This window comes from Pelophylax lessonae (genome assembly GCF_965119305.1).
Source record: "Pelophylax lessonae genome assembly, chromosome: 12".
Lineage (NCBI taxonomy): Eukaryota > Metazoa > Chordata > Amphibia > Anura > Ranidae > Pelophylax > Pelophylax lessonae.
The window spans coordinates 29,833,529-29,852,196 of NC_138779.1; the positions used below are offsets into that span (position 1 = coordinate 29,833,529).

An 18,668-nucleotide genomic window follows, 5' to 3' on the forward strand; every position below is an offset into this window, starting at 1 on the left:
TGACGTAGCCCTACCTCACTTTGCCTGTGAGGGGCTGACCGCCGCTGTAGATAGTCGTGCGGCGGTCGGCAAGTGGTTAATAAGTGTGATTTCTTGCCTTATATATGGGGTTGGGACCATCAGTTGTGTTGTGCAGAAGTCAGGTGGATACACAGCTGATAGTCCTACTGAATAGACTGTTAGCTGCTTTTTTCTTGCCATAACACAAATTCTAAGTACAGGAAAACGAGTGGCCATCATTACTTTAACCACTTGCCGACCGGTCACGTTGACCGTACTGCGGCAAAGTGGTTTGTTATTGTCCAGCGACGTATTACTACGTCGCTGGACTCCTCCCCCTGTAGGCGGCGCTCACCCGCTGTTTTCAGTCACAGCGGGAGTCGGGCCAGGGGAGGAGCGGCGGCGATCGCCGCTGCTCTTCCCCGATCGTCGGGGAATCTAGTTTGGAGATCCGCCCGCTTGTGTAAACAGAGCGGGCGGATCTCCTAAGTGACAGGGAGTGACAGATTGCAGGGTTCAGCATAGCTGAACATGCGATCTGTCCCTGTGTCACTCAGTCCCCTCCCCCCACACATGTCAGTAAGCACCAGGCATACATTAACCCCTCCCTCTCCAATAAAATTAACCCCTTCCCTGCCAGTGTCATTTTTACAGTAACAGTGCATATGTATAGCACTGATTACTGCAGTAATGTCACTGGTACCCCCCAAAAGTGTCAAAAATGTCAGTCAAGGGTCCGATCTGTCCGCCGCAATGTCACAGTCCCGCAAAAAAAATCGCAGATGGCCGCCATTACTCGTTTAAAAAAAAACACCAAAAATGACAGAAATCTTTCCCTTAGTTAGTAAACGCAATAACTTTTGCGCAAACCAATCAAAATACGCTTATTGCGATTTTTTTTTTTTTTTACCAAACATAGGTAGCAGAAAACAAATTGGCCAAAAATTTTTAAAAAATTTGATTTTTACATTTTTTTGGGGGGAATTTCATATAAAAAAAATGTTAAAAATATTGTTATTTTTTCAAAATAAACGCTCTTTTTTTGATTATAGCGCAAAAAGTAAAAATCGCACAGGTGATCAAATACCACCAAAAGAAAGCTATGTTTGTGGGAAAAAAAGGACGAAATTTCGTTTGGGTACGGCGTCGCACGACCGCACAATTGTCAGTTAAAGTCGCACAGCGCCGAATCGCAAAAAGTGGCCTGGACGTAAGACAGCAAAATCCTCCGGTGGTAAAGTGGTTAAGAAATGAAGGTCAGTCAGTCCGAAAAATTGGGAAAACTTTGAAAGTGTCCCCAAGTGCAGTCACAAAAACCATCAAGCGCTACAAAGAAACTGGCTGATATGCGGACCGCCCCAGGAAAGGAAGACCAAGAGTCACCTCTGCTGTGGAGGATAAGTTCATCCGAGTCACCAGCCTCCGAAATCGCAGGATAACAGCAGCTCAGATTAGAGACCAGGTCAATGGCACACGGAGTTCTAGCAGCAGACACATCTCTAGAACAACTGTTAAGAGAAGACTGTGTGAATCAGGCCTTCATGGTAGAATATCTGCTAGGAAACCACTGCTAAAGAAAGGCAACAAGCAGAAGAGACTTGTTTGGGCTAAAGAACACAAGGAATGGACATTAGACCAGTGGAAATCTGTGCTTTGGTCTGATGAGTCCAAATTTGAGATCTTCAGTTCCAACCACTGTGTCTTTGTGCGACGCAGAAAAGGTGAACGGATGGACTCTACATGCCTGGTTCCCACTGTGAAGCATGGAGGAGGAGGAGGTGTGATGGTGTGGGGGCGCTTTACTGGTGACACTGTTGGGGATTTATTCGAAATTTAAGGCATACTGAACCAGCATGGCTACCACAGCATCTTGCAGTGGCATGCTATTCCATCCGGTTTGCGTTTAGTTGGACCATCATTTATTTTTCAACAGGACAATGACCCCAAACACACCTCCAGGCTGTGTAAGGGCTATTTGAGAAAGGTTTAAGGATGTTGGAAAGCTTCAGCTATTCAGAATGAGGCAATTAAGGCCTCTATAAGTTATCCAGAGGATGACTACTGATTGCTGCATCCTGAGGCTTTGTGCGTTAAGGAGAGCAGTGAGCTGAGAGACTTCTGAAGGTGAGGTGGTGTTGACTTTTTCTGTGAGAAAAGAAAACAAATAGACTATTGGTCTTCTGCTGTATGGCCAGCAGTGTCTGCCCAGCAGTAGGTTGGGACAGACACCATAGGTAGGTTCCTGTGTTGTGAAGGTAGACGCCCCAAGTGGCCAGGGTTTAGTTTATGTTTGTTTGATTTATGCTGTTTGGATGCTTGCACTTGTTTCCAGCAAATTGGAAGAATAAACCATAGACCGTTGTTTTCAACCACTCGGCTGTCTCTCTGTGTAACGAACCGACCCAAGGGGTCACCCACACCCGCTACCGAGTTAACCCCTTACAGTGTGTGTATATATATATAAATATATAATTTTTTTTTTTTTTTTTTTTACTTACATACATACACACACACAGATGTGTGTTTGAGCTTTGGGGTGCACACCCTAATGCAAATGCCTGCGCACACCTATGCATGACTCCCTAATTCTGCACATTCAGATAAACATCTCCCCAGCTCCCGTATCTCACATCTTCTTTGCCGGGCTGCTAATTGAATTTACTGAACGCGGCTCTGAAGTGGCAGGAGAAAGCGGTGCGTGTGTACTTTCAGCACCCCCCTGTGATGATCACCGGCTCCGTATTCTGGATGAGATGTGCACACCTGCTGGGGACGAAGTTGCTTTGTTTGCAGGTGTGTGCTTCAACCTGATGTGAAATGTGATCATTGGAAGTCATAGAAGTCTCCACCAGACTCTCATGCAAAACAGCACTTTTCCACTATGGCCTCATGTGTTTACTGAGCATAAAAATTGGCTTCTTAAATCCGTACGAAAGCCTCATGTTTTGTTGTCCTAATTACACTGTTGCTGAGAAGGGGAACAGTAAGCGCTGGTTCACATAAATGCGATGACAAACATGGCATATGATTCGGTGCGCACTGCTCCGCAAATCACATGCAATGTCAGTGCAATGCAAATTCAGCCATACAGATTGTATGGCTGAATTCGCATCGCATTCAGTCACAGCTCGCACAGGACCCTTTTTTGGATCCGCACCAGAATCGGATCTCATGGGTGCTCACACCTATGCGATCTGATTCATGTCCGAACTGACAGTTCGCACTGCGATATGCTCTATGTACTGAATGCAGAGTTCAGGGGTGCACTGTGCATAGAGTGCAGGGTTTAGGAGTGTGCTACGTACAGAGTGCAGAGTTTTGGGATGCGCTATGTACAGAGTGCAGAGTTTTGGGATGCGCTATGTACAGAGTGCAGAGTTTTGGGGTGCGCTATGTACAGAGTGCAGAGTTTGGGGGTGCGCTACGTACAGAGTGCAGAGTTTGGGGGTGCACTACGTACAGAGTGCAGAGTTTGGGAGTGCCCTGTGTACAGAGTGCAGGGTTTGGGAGTGCCCTGTGTACAGAGTGCAGGGTTTGGGAGTGCCCTGTGTACAGAGTGCAGGGTTTAGGAGTGCCCTGTGTACAGAGTGCAGGGTTTAGGAGTGCCCTGTGTACAGAGTGCAGGGTTTAGGAGTGCCCTGTGTACAGAGTGCAGGGTTTAGGAGTGCACTGTGTACAGAGTGCAGGGTTTAGGAGTGCACTGTGTACAGAGTGCAGGGTTTTGTGGTGCGCAGGGTTTAGGAGTGTGCTACGTATTGAGTCCAGATTTCAGGGGTGAGCTGTGTACAGAGTGCACAAGGTTTAGGGGTGCACTATGCATAATGTGCAACACAGAAAGGCTTCTTTGTTTACAAGTGACAGTGGGGAGCTGGAGGAGAGAGTGAGAGCCTGAGGTGGTGAAGCAGTTCCACCATGATCCAGCTGCAAAACTGGATGAGAGGTCCACATTAAATGGCGATCCAGATTCGGCCTGCAGGCCTTGTGTTTGACATGTGTACCTTTAGAATGATCACCACCACAGCCTCTGGGTTTGTGCGCTACGCTTTTCCACACTTCCAGTAGCGCACACTCGGCACTCATTTGAAGGTCCCTCTGACAACCTTACCCCCAGGACTACATGCCCCATGATGCCAAGGGCCACTGCACCTGTACACCCCCTCCAGCATGCTCTAACTGTATGTGCATGGAGCCGCTGCGCAGGCACAATCCATCCAGCCCATTCTGCCTGACTCTGCACATTGGAAGGACGCACAGGTGTCACTATAAAATCCTGCTAGGGCAAGGTGACACCCGCCAATAGGAGAAAGGGGGCAGCGAAAATAGGAGCGCCTGAGCAGGAGGAACACCACGTTTTCAAGGGATGACAAGCAACAGCTAATGTTAGTCTGGACCTTGGAGTTTAATGACAAACCTGAGGTTTCCTTAAAGTGGTTGTAAACCCTTCCATATACCCAGTGAGTGACTGGCCTCAGGTGATACACAGAGATAAAACAAATCCTCCTACATAGGTTGTACCTGTAGCACTACCCCCCTTGAGGGTTGCTGGTTGATGGGTGTTCCTCAGCACTACTATGACCCTGTGAACCCTCCAGCCCACCTGACACTCTAGGTTCTGACATTGCGTATATACCTTTAAAAACACACTGACACAGTATAAGTAAGCTTTGACTTTTTACTCAGTGAATAGGCAAATATAATTATATCAGTCAACCGAATCCTGCCCAAACCAGCAGAATGACTCAGAACAACAGGAACAATGGGCGGTAATATCAAAAGAACAATGTTAAGACAATACTCTATAATCTGAAATTGTAACGGACGATCTCTATGATAATGAGACAATACTCAGATTAAAGAAAAACTATAGGTTATTTTATACTGACAGTACCTTAACTAATAATACTGCAATAAAGTAATATGTGTCCCCTTTAAGGACTACTATGAATCAATGTCCCTCCCTTAGCAAGGCCTTGCTAAATCTTCACCGGCAGTTGGAGCTCCTAACTACTTTTATACCGTGCACTTTCACCCCCTTCCTGCCCAGGCCAATTTTCAACTTTTAGCGCTGTCACATTTTGAATGATAATTGCACGGTCATGCAGCACTGTACCCAAACAAACTTTTTTATATTTTTTTCCCCACAAATAGAGCTTTCTTTTGGTGGCATCTGATCACCTCTGGGTTTTTTCTTTTTTGCTAAACAAATATAAAAAGCCCGAACATTTTGGGGGAAAAAAAAGTTTTTCTTTGTTTATGTTAAAAATGTTGTAAATAAGTAAGTTTTCTCCTGCACTGACAAGCACTGATGAGGTGGCACTGATAGTCACTGATGAGGTGGCACTGATGATGAGGCACTAATATGGAACACTGATGGGCATTGATAGGTGACACTGATATGCAACATTGATGAGCACTCATAGGCAGGACTTATAGATGGCACTGATGGGCACTGATAGGCAGCACTGATGGGCAATACTAATGGGCACTGATAGATGGCATATATAACTCCTGAAACCACGGAGGGCAGATCACTCCAACACCACATTTACATCTTCTGCCGCACCCTTTATTACCTCCTTCTCGAGCCAACACATGGCCATAAAAAATCTATTCCGCCGTCATTGGCACATTCTCAATAATGACCCAGTTCTGGGTTTGTCCTTACCTGATAAACCCAGAGTCATTTTTAGAGGTGCAATGTCTTTGAGGAATCGGTTATCTCCGAACGTACTTGAGCCTCCTCAACCCAAAGCTACCTTTTTAAACCAACTTACTGGTTATTACCGTTGCAACAGGTGCCAAATCTGTTCCCTTAATGCAATTAAGAAGCGTAATACCAAAAATTTCATCTCCCATAGCACTGGTAAAACACATGATATAGAACCGTTTATATCTTGTGCCACCAAGGGAGTAGTCTATATGCTTCAGTGCCCTTGTGGCTACCAATACATTGGTAGGACCAAGCGTCCACTGAATGTTAGACTAAATGAACATGTGGCCAATATTCGGAAGGCCTTTCCGAAACATTCAGTTTCTAAACACTACGCACAGGTCCACAACAGCAATCCAAAAAATACTGTGTTTTTGGGAATAGACAAATTTACACCCCATTGGAGGGGGGAACCGTTGACTAGAGGCATCTCTCGCCTTGAGATGTCCTGGATTTACAAGGTTAAAAGTTACACACCCTTTGGGTTAAACGTAGATACAGAGATTAATGCGTTCATTGATAACTCTTAGGTGTGTTTCTGATTGAGGTTCTCATTCATTATTCCTTTATTTTTGTTTTAAATTTATTAGTTGGCCTGTTCCCCCCCTTCCCCTCCCCCCCCCCCTTTTTTCTTTTTTTTTTTATTATATTTTATTATATCTATGCATGATCTAGATTTAGATTTGGTTCATGCCTGGATATTACATAATGTGTCATTTATATTATGATTATGTATTTTAACGGTATAGAATATATACCCACATCGTGGGGAGATGTCCATCTGGTTTCTTATTATTTTTATATGTGTAACCTTGAGGGCATCACTGTTCAGCGCTATAGAGCTATATTTGCTTACTTTTGGGTTACGCGTCCATCACCGGAAGTTCCCATATAATTGGTATATGATCAAATTATGTATGGCTTATTTGAGTCAGCAATGATTGATTTATATGTTTTTAGTTATGTCCTTTTTTTTGGTTCACGGCACTATGTTCCATTGGTTTCTGCTGTTTACCATTCTAGTTTTACACCACGGTGCCCATTTTCTGGTTCCGGGTAGCGCAATCATTTCCGGTTCCGGGATACCACACTCAACATAGAGGTAAGGGAACTTCCGGTTATTGATTTCGCGGGCCTATTGGCTATTTATAGGTGGCGTCAGCACGCCGCCCGTACCTTTGAGAACATAATCTCTGATGAAATGCGTCAGGTCACGGCGTGCTGACGTCACCCATACGCTACAGTCTCACGAAGGAACGGGCGAGTGGAGCCGTCCGGCCGGCGGCTCATTTACCTTCCTCTTCTGACCATTGTGATCTTCATGCTTGTAAGTGTTTGCCCTTTCTTTAATAAACTTGTTTGTGGGGTTTTACGCTATGGTCTACCTCTCTTTTATTCATGGCTGATACCCCCTGTATGCCGAGCCTCTACTAGCGTCCCCATTGGAAGTGTTTGATCTGCTTTGACATATATCTGGAGCTGTGCCAACAGTTGAAGTACTCAGTCGGATTTGGATCTTTTCTGCCTTTCAATTTCTGGAGCTGGTAAGGGCATTCATATGTCAGCCCCTTTTTGATGACACGATTGGGACCTATATGCTTTATATGGTTTGTCTTTGGTAAGCTGCAGTCCTACTGGGGGAGGTCCTTTCTCTTCTCTGCACAATTTCATTACTCTGGTAAGGAGTATTTTCACAAGATTTGAGGTGGTGTGTCTTCTATCTACACTCCAACACTTCCCTGATATTCCCTTCACTCGGGGTGTTTTATTCAATTTATTGTGGTTTTACGCTATGGCGTTTTTTATTTATTTATTCCACATGAATACCCAACACTGAGGAGATCCATCTATATATACGGAGTCCGATTGATATCTGGTTCCTGTGGATCCTTTGAAGTATTTTGGGCCTATATACTATTCACCTTTGGTAAGCGGTACCTGTACAGAATATTTTGTCAGACGTGCTGTTTTACCCATATTGGACTCTATTTGGACTTTATTACATCATTACATTATCACATATGTATTTTACTTTATAGCGCAACTTATATATATATTTCTTTTAAGGTGACAGTCACACTTGAAGTTGCAGCTTCACATTTATTTGGTTGGTTTAGCGCAGTTGTTTATTTAATTTTTACACCGATAGATGGCACTAATAGGAAGCACTGATGAGTCACTGACAGGCATTACTAATGGGCACTGATTGGAATCCCTAATAGGCACTGATTGGTATCTTTAATTAACACTGATTGGCATCCCTAGTGGCATGGGTTGGCATCCCTTGTGGGCTCTAGTGGGCATGCCTGATTGGTCTGCACAGATAATCAATGCGCTGATTATCAGCGCAGACACCCCCCCCCGTCAGGAGAGCCCCCGATCGGCTCTCCTCTCCTCGCGCCTGGTCAGTGCGAATGGAGTAAACCTGATAAACGACACTTCCTGCCTGATTACGATGTGACCAGCTGTGATTGGTCACAGCTGATCACATGGTAAAGAGCCTACGTCATAGGCTCTCTACCGGGATCGGAGATGCGGTGTGTCAGAGTGACACACCGCACCACCTATCGCCGCTCTACGTGCCCTCGTGGGTGCGCGCAGACGGCTTATCCTGCTGGGCGTCATATGACGCCCAGTCAGGATAACTTAACCACTTTGCAGCCATCATTCTGCTATATGGTGGGCGGGAAGAGGTTAAACACTTTCTTTGATGATTTAAGATAGCAAAAGGAACAGATGTTGAATTGTGATGTTGAATTGTAATCCTAAGGGAGTTGATGTCTATTGCAATGTCTGCAGTCAGTGTGTAGATGAAAAGGTTATACTTGTGGTCTAAACCCGTCACAGGCACCCTCTCTCACTCTTGCATGTCCGTCCGTGAGGGCCCTTTAGGACTGGCGATGTGGTCTCTCCCGCTTCAGCGTCTGGGAAAGCCACGCTCTGCCTCCTCAGGATGTCCGGCCGACCTCCACTCTCTCTCCTTCAGCAATACTGTGAAGTCTCCACAGTATGGCAATCAGCATCCGCTCCGCTGACGATGAGTTCCACAAGTGGGTCAGGCCTCGTGCACTAGGCCGCAGCTGCCATCAGTCTGTCACACTCAGCAGGCTGATGTGTACTCAATGGGTCCCGGGACCAAGAGAATGACGCAGATAGTTTTATGTTCTCCCCCATGATCCTTCACTTCCCCATTGCTCCCTGGGAGAATAATTCTCACAACAATCCAGATAATGATCAGCTCTCTGTCAGAAAACTACATCTCCCACAATCCCAATCTTCCACTTCTGTGAAATGACGCTCTCCTCTGAAAGCAGTCTTAAAGAGGCACAGAAACAATCCCGGTGTTCCGTGAGAATTACCTACCCGTGAGAAAAACCTACCCTCGTCACTTCCAGTTGCACGGCAGTGTGTGTAATGCGGCGGTTGCATTAAAACAGCTGTGCTGCAATACGAGTCATCTCCGCTCCTGTCACTGTCACTTCCCTGATCTCGGATAGTAAATATAAATGAAATGAAAAGATAAATCACGGAGCCGAGAGCCGCTTTTATATTTACTATCCGAGATCAGGGAAGTGACAGGGACAGGAGCGGAGATGACTCGTATTGCAGCACAGCTGTTTTAATGTAACCGCCGCGTGGGTAGGTTTTTTTCACGGACTCCCACATCATCAGGAAGTGACGAGGGTAGGTTTTTCTCACGGGGTAGGTAATTCTAACGTTACACCGGCAACAGTAACGACAGGTGTGTGTGTGTGTGTGTGTGTGTGTATATATATATATATATATATATATATATATATATATATATATATATATATATATATATATATTGGTATTCCGATCCCGGCTGCATACTTGTTTATCTACTGTCTTCTTTCCATCCAATCAAAGTCCAGAATTTATCAAGCTTGTCTGAGGGTTCAGAAAACAGGGGGGCAGGGAGCTGAAACTATATACTGCAAAGCTCATTGAGGAGAGCTCTGAGAGCTGATTGGAGGGAAGGGACACACCCCACTCCACATAAGAACAGAACTGGGTCTGTCAGTCAGCTGGCTGCTCTGGGGGCACCCGGCAGGAGGGAGGGTCCAGTAGCGCCCACGGGGGACCCGAGAAGAGGAGGATCCTGACTGCTCTGGGCAAAACCATTACACAGAGCAGGTAAGTTTGACATGTTTGGTATTTATTTTTATTTTTTTTAAACAAGGCTTTAATATCGCTTAGTTTTCCAACTGCATTGGGAAAAAGCCGAAGTCACATTTCACCTAATTCATTCCCCCGGCGTTTCTTCGGTCATTCTGATAAGATGTTATTGGAAAAATATGAAACCGCATTGTTGGCAATAGAACATTATCTTCTTGTTTCTGGATACAAGGGACTATGGAAGTTTTTATAAACAGAAAGTCAATTCTGCCAGAAATTTTAGCAGATTATTTGTGTTTTGTAATATTTATGTGACTGTGGCCTACATCCTCATCTACCGGCATTATCAAGGTGGGACTACACATGTACTTTCTCTTCAAAGTCAAATTCACTATCCAGGGATGTTACTTTTGAATGATCTATTCTAGACTGCCTATTGAAGAAGGCCCTTAGGTATTATTCACATGTAGGCTTGTTCACATGTATGGCTATATTGCCGCCCCTCTGAAAAGCGGTCCATGATGTTTAACCAAGCCTGCTTAGCTCACCGCCTGCTTAACCCAAAATACAGGCATACCATGCCTCAACAGCGTGCATTGTATTCGGATAAAGGGTGGTTGCAGCATGGCCTAATTCACTTAAATGGCTTACCCTTGGTAGTGGTACCATCTGCTGAAAGCAATATGCCATTTAAAATTTGCTGTGGCATATGTACAGCCCTAATTATCTGCGTGATCTAGGGGCCAAGGGGGGTGGTGACTTAAAAACTGCAGCCCAACTGCCTGTTTTTACTGCCCTCTGGCCTCCCATGCCCTACAATTTGTGTCAGCAGGCAGAGGAATGGTGCCTCCACATTGCTGTCCATGAGAGGGATTGTGCCTCATCATTTTTGTCTGTGAGAGGAATAGTGCCCCATCGTTGGTGTTAGTGAGAGAAATAGTAACTCATTATTGGGGTCAGTGGGTGTCAGTAGGAGGAATAGTGCCCCATCATTGGCGTCATTTGGAGGAATAGAGCCCTATCATTGGTGACAGTGGGAGGAATAGTGTCCCATCATTGGTGACAGTGGGAGGAATAGTGTCCCATCATTGGTGACAGTGGGAGGAATAGTGTCCCATCATTGGTGACAGTGGGAGGAATAGTGTCCCATCATTGGTATCAGTGGGAGGAATAGTGCCCCATCATTGGTGTCAGTGGGAGGAATAGTGCCCCATTATTGTTGTCAGTTGGAGGAATAATGCCTCATCATTGGTATTAGTTGGAGGAATAGTGCCCCATCATTGGTGTCAGTGGGAGGAATAGTGCCCCATTATTAGTATCAGTGAGGGGAATAGTGCCCAATTATTGGTGTCAGTGAGAGCAATAATGCCCCATCATTGGCGTCAGTGGGAGGAATGGTGCCCTATCATTGGTATCTGTTGGAGGAATAGTGCCCCATCATTGGAGTCAGTTGGGAGGAATAGTGTCCCATCATTGGTGTCAGTGGGAGGAATAGTGCCCCATCATTGGTGTCAGTTGGAGGAATAGTGCCCCATCATTGGTGTCAGTGGGAGGAATAGTGCCCCCATCATTGGTGTCAGTGGGAGGAATAGTGCCCCCATCATTGTTGTCAGTGGGAGGAATAGTACCCCATCATTGGTATCAGTGGGAGGAATAGTGCCCCCTTCATTGGTATCAGTGGGAGGAATAGTGCCCCCATCATTGGCGTCAGTTGGAGGAATAGTGCCCCCATCATTGGCGCCAGTTGGACGAATAGTGCCCCCATCATTGGCGTCAGTTGGAGGAATAGTGCCCCCATCATTGGCGTCAGTTGGAGGAATAGTGCCCCAAGGGCCAGATAAAGGCAAGAGGGGCCATATGTGGCCCCCATGCTGCCATTTGGTGACCACTGCTCTAGGTTGTGAATCTAAGGCGGAATGTGTGTTATTGGCAGGATCATCAGGTGAAAATAAACTTAAGAAAGCTTAAAACAACCAATGCAGTCACCACATCTAAGCCGGTAAGCTACAATATATATTTTTTTTTTTTCTTGGGTTTAGATATACTTAAGTTATTTTAGCCAATGGGTCCTGCAGAAGAGTAGGAAAATTGATATCACACGTAGAGCCTTGGACATTGTTATTGTGTGATAAGATGTGTAAAGTTCACATATGTTATGGCTCAGTCCCCGAACTTTACAGCAGTCAGCAGTTCTGTCTACTTCACGATATACGGGCTACACTGGTAGCAAGAGTCTGAGGATAAGGTAGGACTGGCACTCAATCATTTCTAATCAATACATGAGCAATACACCGAGTGATTAGTAGGAGCAACAATTATTGGCAGTTTTTTTTTTTTTGTTTTTTTTTGGGGGGGGGGGGGGGGAACAACAAGTACCTAGTTTTGGCAGGTATCCACTTCTGCTGGAATCACCTAGGAAGTTCTCCACCCCCACACCCCAACCAGAAACTCTTGGGACATGTCAGAGGTCCCAAGAGACCCTTAAGCGCAAAATCGCATACCTGTACGTGATTTCTTCTTCCTGATCTGGGGTGGCAATCATTCGGAGAGAGGCAGAACGGCGGTCTGTCTATGTAAACAAGGAAGGTCGCTGTTCTGCTAGTAAGGAAGACAGAGATCTTGTGTTATTGCTAAACAGGGATCTCTGTCTTCCTACAGTGCAATTATCTCCCATACAGTAAGAAAGCACTCTCAGGGAACACATTTAACCCTTTGGTCGCCCCTGATGTTATTCCCTTCCTTGCCAGTGTCATTAGTACAGTGACAGTGCATTTTTTTTTAACACTGATCACTGTTTTGGTGTCACTGGTCCCCAAAAGGTGTCACTTGGCGTCAGATTTTTCTGCCACAATGTCGCAGTCCCGTTAAAAATCACCAATCGCCGCCATTACTAGAAAAATATAAAAAAATAAATAAAAAGCTCATAAATCTATCCCATAGTTTGTAGACGCTATAACTTTTGCGCAAACCAATCAATATACGCTTATTAGGATTTTTTTTTACCAAATATATGTAGCAGAATACATTTCGGCCTAAATTGATGAGGAAATTAGATTTTTTTTAAATTATTTTATTGAATGTGTTTTATAGCAGAAAGTAAAAAATTTTTTTTTTCTTTTTTCAAAATTGTCGTTTTTTTTTTCGTTTATAGCGCAAAAAATTTAAAGCACAGAGGTAATCAAATACCAAAAGGAAGCTCTATTTGTGGGGGGGGGGCACATCTTGTTTGGGTACAGCATTGCACCACCGTTCAATTGTCAGTTAACCACTTTAGCCCCGGAAGGTTTTACCCCCTTAATGACCAGGTCATTTTTTGCGATTCGGCACTGCGTTGCTTTAACTGACAATTGCGCAGTCGTGCGACGCTGTACCCAAATAAAATTGATGTCCCTTTTTTCCTACAAATAGAGTTTTCTTTTGGTGGTATTTGATCACCTCTGTGGTTTTTAGATTTTGCGCTATAAATTTTCTGCTATAAAACATTCCCAATAAAAAAAAAATTAAAAATCTAATTTTTTTTTATCAGTTTAGGCCAATTTGTATTCTGCTACATATTTTTGGTAAAAAAAAATCCCAAAAAGCATATATTGATTGGTTTGCGCAAAAGTTATAGCACTTTTTCAAACTATGGTATAGCGTTTTGGACTATTTTTTTTTTTTGTTGTTGTTTTTATTAGTAAAGGCGGCAATGACTGTATAAAGGACACTGGCAGGGAAGGGGTTAACTCTGGGGGTGATCAAAGGGTTAAATGTGTGCCTAAATGTGCTTACTAACTGTGGGAATTGTAGTTCCTGAACAACTGGAGGGCCAAAGTTTGAAGACCTCCTGTCCCAAGAGCACTTAGCCCTGATGCAAGCAGTGGGTTGGCCCTTGGGAGGGGCTATGCAAATATCCAAATGCCTTGATGGGGTCCTATGATGCCATCTTGCTCCTCTTCAGTTGGCTGCCTCTTCTGGGTGTAGGCACCAGAGCCACCCCCTCTGGACCGCCCCTGGCCATTTTGTGTGCCAATCCCGCGGCCTCCTGGGAGATGTGGTGTAAGTATCCCAGGAGGCGGCGGGACCAGGTACACATTATTGTGGCCTAGGCCAGGGGAAAAAAGGAAAATTTGTTAATTGTGCTTGTGGAATTTGTTTAGTTCCACTTAACCCCAGAAAAAAAAAACCTGTAAGACAGCGGCATAATGTGCTAGTATGCATCGCATACAAGCTCATTACAAAGTACTTACCTTAGAACGAAGACCTTCCAGTGGCGCCCCCTCACTGCTGAGATGGCTGGCATCTTCCTAGGGGTTTCTTCCGGGTTCGCAGGCTCTGGCGCTGTGAATGGCCGAAGCCGCAATGACCTCTGTCCTCCGCATGCGCGTGGGAGCCGCCTTGTACAGCGCGGGCTCGGAAGGTCTGGCACGGTAAGCCGAAACTTCAGAGCGCATGCACTGATGACGTCACCGGCTGCATACACTCTGAATATCTTCTAAACAGTGCAAGTTTAGGAGATATTCACAGTACCTACTGGTAGTGGTGTATTTTGTTTTGGTGCTGCCCTAGGCAAGACTAAAATTGGGCGCCCCCCTCTCCTCCACCTATGTAAAATTGTCCCGCTCATTTTTTAACGGATTTGACTCCCTCCAAAATTTAAAGACTACAAGTCCCAGCATGAACCCCCTGAGATCTCACGAGGGGGTGGGAGAGAGAGGGGGGTGGGTGAGGAAGGATGACAGGGAGGGGTGAGAGAGAAAGGGGGAGTGAGAGAGAGGGGGGATAAGAGAGAGAGAGAGGGGGGATAAGAGGGGGGATGAGAGAGAGGGAGAGAGAGAGGGGGAGGATGAGAGGGAGAGAGAGGGGGGATAAGAGGGGGGATGAGAGAGAGGGAGAGAGAGAGGGGGGGATGAGAGAGAGGGGGAGGATGAGAGAGAGGGGGGTGAAAGAGAGGGGGGATGAGAGAGAGAGAGAGGGGGGGGGGGTGAGAGAGAAAAAGGGAGGGTGAGAGAGAGAAGAGGGGGGGGGGTGAGAGAGAGAAGAGGGGGGGTGAGAGAGAGAAGAGGGGGGGTGAGAGAGAGAAGAGGGGGGGGGTGAGAGAGAGAAGAGGGGGGGTGAGAGAGAGAAGAGGGGGGTGAGAGAGAGAGAAAGAGAGAAGAGGGGGGTGAGATAGAGAGGAGGGGGGTAAGAGAGACCCTCTAGCAACCAGTGGCCAATAGAGTCTCAGGTGGAGAAGGAAGGGGGGGCGGATTTGTTGCTGCCCCCCAGCAAAGTGCTGCCCTAGGCCTGGGCCTTGTCGGCCTAGGCCAAAATACAGCACTGCCTACAGGTAAGCCTTATTATAGGCCTTATTATAGGCTCACCTGTAAGTACAAGGGGTGTAACAGAGTTTACAACCACTTAAAAAGTCTATTTACACTTTTGCAACTTCAAAATCGTGCGATTTCCATTGCAACTTTTCAGTGTGACTTGATGCGAATTTGGATGACTGCGACTTCAGAGTCAGGCGACTTTGAAGTCACCCCCAGTGAGAACCCGGCCTAATACAGATCAGTAAGTAGAATTGATTTGCTAGTTACAAAGCATGCTGTGTTTGTTGGTAGGTGTGACTTTGTATCTTTTCTCTTTTTGATACATTGAGTTGTTATAGAGGAGCTGAGTGTGTGAGTAGCGTGTCCTTCAGCTCTGTAAATATTATTCGGTTCCTCCAGCGTCCCAGAAGGCCGATGCTAAAACTGGGAACATTTATAGATGCAGCAGCATAGGTCTCCCATCCTGGACGTACATCCTCTGATTGTGTATGTGTGTGTGTAGAGCTGCAGTGGTGGCCAATCCATAAGAGGCGCAGGGGCACCACCCCTGCCAAAGGTTTGACCAATAGGAAAGCAACTAATAGAATGCTTTATTTTTAAATAAATTATAAGGCCCCTTTCACACGAATGGTTTGATTTTTAGCTGCAGAAAGAGGAACTTATTTACCGCAGCTAAATGCAGACAATGCACCCCTATGCACACCTCCCAACTTTTTGAGATGGGAATGAGGGACACCTACAAGCAAAAGTTTTATAGGCATAGGACCAGTGGCGGCTGATCATATGGGGCGCAGGGGCGCCGCCCCCCCATCCATGCGTCCGGCCCCCTAATCTGCATGCGGGGCACCGGACGCATGGAGTTAAATGGGGCTTTTTTTTTTTTTTTACAGCCAGAGGCACTCACAGGCTGAAAAAAGGGTGAGCTCGGAGCGCAGAGCAGTGTGCCGAGCCCACCCAGTTGTGTCACAATAGCGAAAATTCGCTATTGTCACACGGATCCTCCTCCTGGCCAATCAGGAAGTGGGTTTTGAGACCCGTTTCCCAATTGGCCAAAAGGAGAAGGAGGAGACACAGAAGACGGGGAAGAAGCTGAAGCTGTTGCCGCCGCCTGCTGCTACATCCGTGCAGGGTGTGTGAGCGGGGGGGTCCTGTCTGTCCTCTCCTCTACTGTCTCCCCTGTCTCCCAGTGGTGCGGGGGGGGGTATGGTGCGGTTGGTCTGCCGCCCCCCCCCCGGCTCATGGAGCACCAGCCGCCACTGCATAGGACACACACCCTGCCACGTCCCCACAGGGGGAGGGACTTAATCCCTGCCGGCCTCCCACGATCCTTGGCCAGACTGACAGGAGAGCCGTCTGTAATGTAAACAATGTAAGACGGCTCTACTGTCAGAGAGGCAGGGAAAGATCGAGTGATTCAGCTAAGCTGAATCACTCTCTCTCTGCCTCTGTTCAATCCCCCCCCCCCCCCCACAGTTAGAAAGCACATTTAGAGAACACATTTAACCCCTTGATCACCCCCAGTGTCAACCCCTTCCCTGTCAGTGTCATTTTATACAGTAACAGTGCATGTTATTTAGCACTGATCACTGTATTAATGTCACTGGTCCCCAAAAAGTGTCACTTAGTGTCAGATTTGTCCGCCGCAATGTTGCAGTTCCGATAAAAATTGCTGATCGCCATCATTACTAATAAAAAAAATAATAATATAAAGTCCAAGAATTTATCCCATATCTTGTAAACGCGATAACTTTTGCACAAACCAATTATTATATACTTTTTGGGATTTTTTTAAACAAAAATATGTAGCAGAAAAAAATTGGCCTAAAATGAAAATATTAAATTTTTCCATTTTTTTTTTTTTTTGGAATGTTACATAGCAGAAAGTGAAAAATATTGTTTTTTTTCCCAGAATTATCGCTCTTTTTTTGTTTATAGCGCAAAAAATAAAAATCGCACAGGTTATCAAATACCACCAAAAGAAAGCTCTATTTGTGGGAAAAAAAGGACATCAATTTTATTTGGGTACAGCGTCGCACGACCGCGCAATTGTCAGTTAAAATAACGCAGCGCCGAATCGCAAGAAATGGCCTGGTCATTCAGGGTGAAAACCTTCCGGTCCAGAAGTGGTTAAAGACTCAGCGTTCTTCTGTCATGTGACTGCCATGAATCGGAGGCAGCTGTAATGTGATTGGCAGACCATAAGCTGACCATTATGTGTTTACGGTGAAAGTGCAGTACAGGAAATCCTGACATCTTCACATCCCTGTGATGGGTACAGATCGGCCGATCTTCTAATATCGGGTGAGACATCACAGCTGCTGAATTTAATGTAGAGCTTTGTGGAGGACAGACATACCCAGGCTGTGCGCTGGGTGCAAATCTGGTGTACTGCAAGAGACCAGCCCCTTCCACTGTGCTGTGCAAGACGTGTGCATTCCAATCAGAACTGATATATAAGGGTTCATTTCCTACCACTTGGCATAGGAATTTTCACTTTGCTTTGGAATTTCCTCTTCGATTAGTGAATGTGGTGAAAATTCACTTTGCAAAAATAAAAAATCTGTATAGTGCGGGGATCTGTCCCTGCTGGAGGAACTGTCCCTGCTGGGGGGGGGGGGGAACTGTCCCTGCTGGGGGGGGGAACTGTCCCTGCTGGGGGGGGGGAACTGTCCCTGCTGGGGGGGGGGAACTGTCCCTGCTGGGGGGGGGGAACTGTCCCTGCTGGAGGAACTGTCCCTGCTGGGGGGGGGGACTGTCCCTGCTGGAGGAACTGTGCCTGCTGGAGGAACTGTCCCTGCTGGGGGGGGGGGGAACTGTCCCTGCTGGAGGAACTGTCCCTGCTGGGGGGGGGAACTGTCCCTGCTGTGGGGGGAACTGTCCCTGCTGGGGGAACTGTCCCTGTTGGGGGGAACTGTCCCTGCTGGGGGGGAACTGTCCCTGCTGGGGGGGAACTGTCCCTGCTGGGGGGGAACTGTCCCTTCTGGGGGGAACTGTCCCTTCTGGGGGGAACTGTCCCTGCTGGGGGGGGAACTGTCCCTGCTGGGGGGGAACTGTCCCTGCTGGGGGGGAACTGTCCCTTCTGGGGGGGAACTGTCCCTTCTGGAGGAACTGTCCCTTCTGGGGGGGAACTGTCCCTTCTGGAGGAACTGTCCCTTCTGGGGGGGAACTGTCCCTTCTGGAGGAAATGTCCCTTCTGGGGGGGAACTGTCCCTTCTGGGGGAACTGTCCCTTCTGGGGGAACTGTCCCTGCTGGGGGGAACTGTCCCTGCTGGGGGGAACTGTCCCTGCTGGGGGGAACCGTCCCTGCTGGGGGGGAACTGTCGCTGCTGGGGGGAACTGTCGCTGCTGGGGGGAACTGTCGCTGCTGGGGGGGAACTGTCGCTGCTGGGGGGGAACTGTCGCTGCTGGGGGGGAACTGTCGCTGCTGGGGGGGAACTGTCGCTGCTGGGGGGGAACCGTCGCTGCTGGGATGGAACTGTCCCTGCTGGGAGGAACTGTCCCTGCTGGGAGGAACTGTCCCTGCTGGG

At 46.8% G+C, this 18,668-nt stretch overlaps 1 protein-coding gene across 1 annotated transcript in view; it reads left to right on the forward strand.

Moving 5' to 3' along the window:
* The window catches only part of GLB1L2 (galactosidase beta 1 like 2), a 95,556-nt gene that overhangs the window by 34,435 nt on the left and 42,453 nt on the right, over positions 1 to 18,668 (forward strand). The gene's annotated exons all lie outside the window — the stretch shown is intronic.